A 7,915-nucleotide genomic window follows, 5' to 3' on the forward strand; every position below is an offset into this window, starting at 1 on the left:
ATTTGGATAATTTTTTTTCACCAATCTATACTAACATACCTTCTTTTGGGTTTTAGATCTTTTGGTTTCTTTCATGCTCTGGCTTTTCCCCTCCTGCAACCCCTTGAAACTTCCTTTTATTGATTGCAACTCATGATTCTGAATATCTTTTTGCAAATTATTATTTATGTAGAAATTTGGAGGTCTTAGGATAGATTAGGTTATGATGTGTAATGGTGCAAGCCCTAACATCGTGATGGACACAATAGATTTAAATGAGGATTAGGTTTTTGTATCTCTGTTTTGCTTGAATTTTTAGCTACAGATGACCTGACTTCGTAATGCTTTATCCTCCTCCCTTCATTGTCTTCATTATTTTATAATACAAAACCTTATCTTCCTCTTCTTCTTTTTTGATTATGATATTAACTTTGGAATGCCTGTGAGAAAATTTTAGAACATAAATTATTTTCTCACTAGAATGTGAAGATTTGATTTTCTATTTTGATTAACAGGTCATGTCAGTTATGGTTTTCAATATCATTCTAGCAACTTCAATCGCCTATCTTCTTTCCATGATTGCTTCTCTAGCCTTTGCAAGTATTTATTTGCATGATATTGCCGAATTAGTCTTGGAGATTTTGTTTTTTTTTTTATGGTCTATTCTGTGATTTATTGAAGTGATATGGTTATTTATGAAAGAATTGGATTGAAATTTTATTGGAATCTTGAGTTATGTGTAAATGAGAACTTTTTTTTTGTTCTTTTAAAAACTCTTGTTTTTTCCTAATTTGTGTGATGTTTATTATAGGGTGATTGATTATGTTGAAATTGTGGTTTAGCCCTAAGGGCGTTTTGGTCTTTTTATGTGGTGTCTACAGTCTAGGGATTCTTACTGTTTGGTTATTTATACCCGTCCCTGTAATGTGTACTGAGTATCTGAATTAAATAAAAAACTCTTATCGTGGTTTGTTCTCCCTGGTCTAGGGTTTTCCACGTAACTCTGGTGTTTTTCTCTTTTACCCTCACTTTTCAATATGGTATTAGAGCATGGTGATGAGAATGTCGCTGGAATAGAAGAGATTCAGTCATCGACTCTAGCAGGGGATGAAACTCGAGGGGAAAATTCTCACAGTGCTAAAATTAGGGTTGCCATCGACCAATATTTATGGTCATTACTTGGCCAATTCAAATCCATCACACGGGCTAGCAGTTGTTCGTCGATTTAGCAATTACTGCCATCGGAGGACCTCCGTTGTTGCCGTTGACAACTTCAACCAGACACGAATGCATGCCGTCGACGACTCCATCGCTCTAGCTGCCAATCGTTGTCGATTGCAGCCTAGACACAATCGGTGGAGTTTTCTAGGTCAGTTGCCTCCTTTTGCGTCTTCCCCCTTTTCGTCCTCTCTGCTCGACCCCTCGATCTTCCATCCCTTGATACAGTCGAACCATCCCTCGATCTACCTCAATCTGTCCGGTCTCTCGATCTACCAAAACCAACCAAACGAACCCGGTCCAACCAAACCCGGTCCAGCCCAACGCATTACAACAAGTTCTTTTTTCCCATCCTTTGTCCTCTAGTCAACCAACTCCTCAAGCTGCTATTCCCATGCAAGCAGAAACCATATCATCAGGGGTCTATGGGCAGAAACAACCTACAACAGTTTTTAGTGGGACCGTTAGCTTTCAACAGCAACTGGCAAATTTGCAGCAGCAGATTTCTGTGCTTGGGGCAGCCGTTAGATCCACGACCAATCCGTCAACTGACTTTCCACCAGATACATATCCGGGAGTTCCGTTATGTTCATAAACTCTGGTAACTGCTTACCCTACTTTACCTTTTGCAAACATTATGTTTGGTTCTGTGGGCAATTCTGCAGGAATTTCTATCGAAGAAAAACTTAATGGCCAGAACTATTTTTCTTGGTCACAATCTGTGAGGATGGTTCTCAAGGGATGACACAAGTTCGAATATATAATCGGGGAGATACCCAAACCAAATCCTAGGGATCCTCAGGAACGTATATGGAAGGGGGAGGATTCTCTCCTCCATTCAACTTTAATAAACAGTATGGGACCCCAGATCGGGAAGCCTCTTCTTTACTCAGCTTCGACTCGGGATATCTGGGAAGCTGTCCAGAAACTTTATTCGAAGAGGCAGAATGCTTCATGCCTTTATACATTGAGAAAACAGGTGCATGAGTGCAAGCAGGGGACTCTCGATGTAACATCCTATTTCAATAAATTATCACTATTGTGGCAAGAAATGGGTCTGCATCGGGAAATAGTTTGGTATTGCCCAGTCGACGGGGTTCAGTATTCAAAGATTGAGGAGGCTAATCGCGTATATGATTTTCTGGTTGGCTTAAGCTCGAAATTTGATGATGTTCGGAGCCGAATTTTGGCATAAAGACCAATGTCGTCTCTGATGGAAGTTTGCTCAGAGGTCAGATGGGAAGAAGATTGAACTAGCGTTATGAATGGTACAACAACTAATGCCTTAGACTTTGCTGCGTTTGGAGTCAAGTCATCTGGATCAGAGAATGAAAAATAGAATGGAAAGACCCATCCAATTTGTGAACATTGTAAGAAACCATGGCATACGAAAGATCAATGCAGGAAATTACATGGTCGACCACCAAATGGCAAGCGGCGTTCTCTGCACAATAAATCTAAGTCCAGTTGAGCCTTCGTTTGTGAAACAGTTGATGGTGCTCCTCTAGGGACCAGCCAGTGGATCTAGGTAAAGTTGGAACCGACAATATTATCTAATAAGGTACTCCCCATTTCTTTAGTTTCTTTGCCGAGGGAGATGAATCCTGGATCCTTAATTTCGGAGCAACGGACCACCTAACTGGATCATTTGATCAACTCCTCTCCTATTATTCAAGTGCTAAAAATGAGAGAATAAGAATTGCAGATGGGTCATTTGCCCCTGTCGCTGGAAAGGGTTACTTATCTCCAATTCAAGGACTGATTTTACAAAATATCTTACATGTGTCAAAGATATCCTATAATTTGCTATCAGTCAGTAAATTAACTAGAGATTTGAACTGCAAAGTCATTTTCTCCCCAGATAATGTTTCGTTTCAGGACCTGAACTCGTAGAAGATGATTGGCACTGCCTGATATAATAGGAGGCTCTATTTCCTCTTCGAGGATGCTTCTTCTAGGAGTTTATCTAGCACTTGCTTACTGTCTTCTCTTATTGTTTCTGAAACTGATTTCTTATTATGGCATTTTCTTCTTGGACATCCAAACTTTCATTATATGAAAGATCTATTTTCCCATTTATTTGGAAATGTGAATGTGTCATCGTTGTCTTGTGATATTTGTATTTGTGTAAAACAGCCAGGGCATCTTTTACCTCTCAACCCTACAAACCTTCCCGACCCTTCCACCTGATATATAGTGACGTTTGGGGTCCATTGAATGTCACAACGATGTCAGGTAAACGATGGTTTGTCACCTTCATAGATGATCACACCCGTCTTACATGGGTGTTCCTTCTTACAGACAAGTCTGAAGTGACGACGGTCTTTCAACAGTTTTACACCATCGTCGAAACCCAGTTCAATACCAAAATCGCCATTCTTCGAAGTGACAATGGATGGGAATTTGTTAATTAGGCCTTTCGTGAGTTTTTAGACTCTAAAGGTATCGTCCACCAAAATTCCTGTTCCTATACTCCTCAACAGAATGGGGGTGGCCGAACGGAAAAATCGCCACCTTATTGAAGTAGCCCGATTGCTCATGATACCTGAATTCTTATCCTTATATCTATGGGGAGATGTTGTACTTATTGCAACTCATCTCATCAATCGGATGCCCTCCCGTGTGCTCAAATTCCAAACCCCTTTAGAGCATTTTAAAGAATCCGTCTCATCCACTCGCTTTTTCTCAGATGTTCCTCTTCGGGTGTTTGGGTGCACCATTTTCGTTCATAATCACGGTTCTCACCAGAGTAGGTTTGCTCCTAGGGCCCAAAAATGTGTCTTCGTTGGGTATCCGATCCATCAATGGGGCTACAAGTGTTTTCAGCCTTCTTCTCGAAAGTATTTTGTCATCATGGATGCCACCTTTCTAGAGGACAAACCCTTCTTTCTCATTAGTCCTCTTCAGGGGGAGACCTTGAGTGAAGAAGCTAACACTTCTACTTACTCTATTCCTTTAGATTTGTTTCCTAAACCTATCGCTGAAACAAATGAGCCTGTCCTCCCTACAAAACAAGTGCCTTGGATAACCTACTATAAGAAACATCTCCGAAAGGAAATAGTTCTCGAAATTGTTCCCTCTGTTGCTCTTCTGGAAGGTGTTCGAGAGTCAGAACCAGAACTGACTCAGGCTCAAGGTACCCCTAGTCTTAATGACAATGAGTATGTTGAAGGTGATGTAGTGAACTTTCTCAGGGATGATGGTAGTAATGAAGCGCCAAGTGGTGCTTAGAGGACTGAAAATGAAAAACAGTTGGGTACATATGAACAGGCAGACAAGATTAGTGAGATTGATGCTACCTTGGATTTGCTGATTGCTCTGCAGAAAGGTACGAGGTCGTGCACCGAACGCTCTATAAAAAGCTTATTGTCTTACAGTAACCTGTCTACGAGATTTAGAGCGTTCACCACCAGCTTGGATATTGTGATGATTCCAGGTAATGTGCACAAGGCTCTGGAAATTTCTGAATGGCGAGCTGCAATTATGGAGGAAATGCGAGCTCTTGAGACTAACAAAACATGGGATCTGGTTAGTCTTTTGAGAGGTCACAAAACAGTAGGCTGTAAGTGGGTTTTTACTGTCAAATACAAGTTCGATGGAACTCTCGACAGATATAAGGCCAGATTGGTTACAAAAGGATTCACCCAGACGTATGGAGTGGATTACTCAGAAACTTTCTCGCCTGTGGCAAAACTTAACACTATTCGTGTTCTTCTCTCCATTGCCGTTAATTAAGACTGGCCTTTACATCAGTTGGATGTGAAAAATACGACTCTGAATGGTGAACTGGAATAAGAGGTATATATAAATCCATCTCCAGGTTTTGAAGCACAGTTCGGCAATTAGATTTGCAAATTAAAAAAATCCTTGTATGGCCTGAAGCAGTCCCCTAGAGTTTGGTTCGATCGGTTCACCACCTTTGTTAAATCTTAGGGGTTTATTCAAGGGAATTTAGATCACACCTTGTTCATTAAGAAGTCAGCACCAGGAAAATAACTGTCTTGATTGTCTATGTTGACGGTATTATACTATTAGGGAATGATTCAACAGAGATTGACAGGTTGAAACGACGAATGGTAGATGAGTTTGAGATCAAAGATCTCAGTGATTTGAGATATTTCCTAGGAATGGAGGTAGCAAGATCGAAGGAAGGGATCTTAGTGTCTCAGAGGAAATACACTCTAGATTTGTTAAGAGAGACTGAAATGACAGGGTGTAAACCTACAGATACACCGATAGAAGTCAACTACAATCTGATAGAATCAGTAGATGATGTTCCTGTGAGCAAGGAGAGATATCAACGACTTGTGGGGAAACTGATATATCTTTCGCATATCAAACCTGATATATCATATGCAGTTAGCTTGGTCGGTCAGTTTATGCAGGCTCCGTATAAAAGACACATGGAGGCGGTTACACAAATTCTGAGGTATTTGAAGTCTTCACCTAGAAAGGGCTTGGTTTTTAGAAAGCATGATAAAAGGTGCATCGAGGCCTACACAGGCTCAGTCTGGGCTGGTTCTGTTAAAGATAGGAAGTACACCTTAGGATATTGTACCTTTGTGTGGGGAAATTTAGTTACCTGGAGAAGTAAGAAGCAAGGTGTCGTGGCTAGAAGCAATGTTGAAGCCGAATACAGGGCTATGAGCTTGGGTATTTGTGAAGAGATTTGGTTGAAGAAGGTTCTGGTAGATCTACATCAAGAAAGTCATGACCCGATGAGACTTTACTGCGATAACAAGGCTACCATTAATATTGCAAACAATTGGGTTCAACATGACAGAACCAAACATGTTGAGATCGACCGACACTTCATCAAAGAAAAGCTGGATAACGGTAGCATTTGCATCCCTTATGTTCCGTCCAATCAACAAGTTGCAGATGTTCTCACCAAAGGGTTACCTAGACAGACTTTTGACACCTGTATTAGCAAGTTGGGTCTTATTGACATCTACGTCCCAACTTGAGGGGGAGTGTTGAAATTGTGGTTTAGCCCTAAGGGCGTTTTGGTCTTTTTATGTGGTGTCTACAGTCTATGATTTCTTACTATTTCGTTATTTATACCTGTCTTTGTAATGTGTATTGAGTATCTAAGTTGAATAAAAAACTCTTATCGTGGTTTTTTCTCCCTGGTATAGGGTTTTCCACGTAACTCTGGTGTTTTTCTCTTCTACCTTCACTTTTCAATAGATTACTCCGTTTATGTTAATTTTATATGCTTTAATCACTGAACCCATTTGTAATTATTGCCTAAAATCTGTTTGATAAAATGTCTATGTGAATTCGTTGCGTGTTTGTCTATAGTGAAGTGGTTGATCTTGATATGGGGTTTTGTTCTTAATGTGTGATTCCATTAGTCCACTATGATCAAATGCTTGAATGAGGAACGAACTTATGTGGTTTGAAATGTACTTATGAAATGCTTTGTATATGGTTTTAAAAACTAGCCTCCAAAAATTAAAGTACAAACAACAAAAGAAGATCTTTTGTTTCTCAATGTACATATCCTAATCATATATGACCTTCTTTTCTACAATTGGTGCCTTTTAGTCCAACAACCACATAAAATAATTTAACTATTTTGTTGATCGAGCTTGATTCAATTATTACCGTCAATTCTTAGTTTTGTTTGTTCACTGTTTGAGTTAGTTTTCCCAAGTTTACTGTGAATTACATATTATATAGTTTTGTAAGGGACATCATTCTAAATTGGTTAAATGGTAAGGACTGAAAGGGAATGGCCCCTTGGCCTCTTATTTCCATATAAAGGACACGACGTGCATAAATACCCTCTTTAACTTCTATTCTGATGGACTGAATGTCTTTCATAAGGAATCGGAGGAAGATTCGACGATTTTTTCTAGGAAACCCCCAATGAAAAATAGACACTATTTCTTCTTTTCTATCGAATCGATCATAATCGCCACCTACATTCCACAAAATTGTGCACCACAAATAGGAGCTAATAAGAGACTGACAATCCCATAGAAAGACATTACGATCCCTTGTGGAAAAAAAATTATTTACTGAGACGAAAATAAAGATATCAAATCCCTACCAAGATAACTGGAAGTTCCAACCAATAAAAACCCTAATGAACCTAAAAAAAGGATAAAAGCCTAGCAGAAATTGCTGATTTTTCGAGAGCCTCTTATAAATTCTATCCATATACGTTCTGATCGCCAATTCATACTAGATCTCGTTGCATTTTATTGGAATTGATAGAATAACAAAAATCTATTTGACTTTTTTTGTTTCCGAAGTAACTCTAATCAACTAGCACTATTTTGATGTGATGTTATTATTTGAATAACAAAAAGATATAATTAATTCAAGTCCCAGATATTAATTCAAATAATTGAATTGAGGGACCTTTAATTTTTTTTTTATGATATTTTCAACTTTAGAGCATATATTAACTCATATATCTTTTTCGGTCATTTCAATTGTGATTACAATGCAGTTAATAACCTTATTAATCGATGAAACCGTAGGACTCTGTTTCGTTAGAAAAGGGCATGATAGCTACTTTTTTCTGTATAACCGGATTATTAGTTACTCGTTGGATTTATTTGAGGCATTTACCTTTAAGTGATTTATATGAATCATTACTATTTCTTTCATAGATCTTTGGGTTTCGATTACCAAGGAATAGAGATTTTACAAATAAAGCCCGAGGAATGGCATTCCATTGCAGTCATTTTATATGTATATGGTT

Source organism: Benincasa hispida, chromosome 6, assembly GCF_027475165.1.
Source record: "Benincasa hispida cultivar pf3 chromosome 6, pf3_genome.v1.1, whole genome shotgun sequence".
Lineage (NCBI taxonomy): Eukaryota > Viridiplantae > Streptophyta > Magnoliopsida > Cucurbitales > Cucurbitaceae > Benincasa > Benincasa hispida.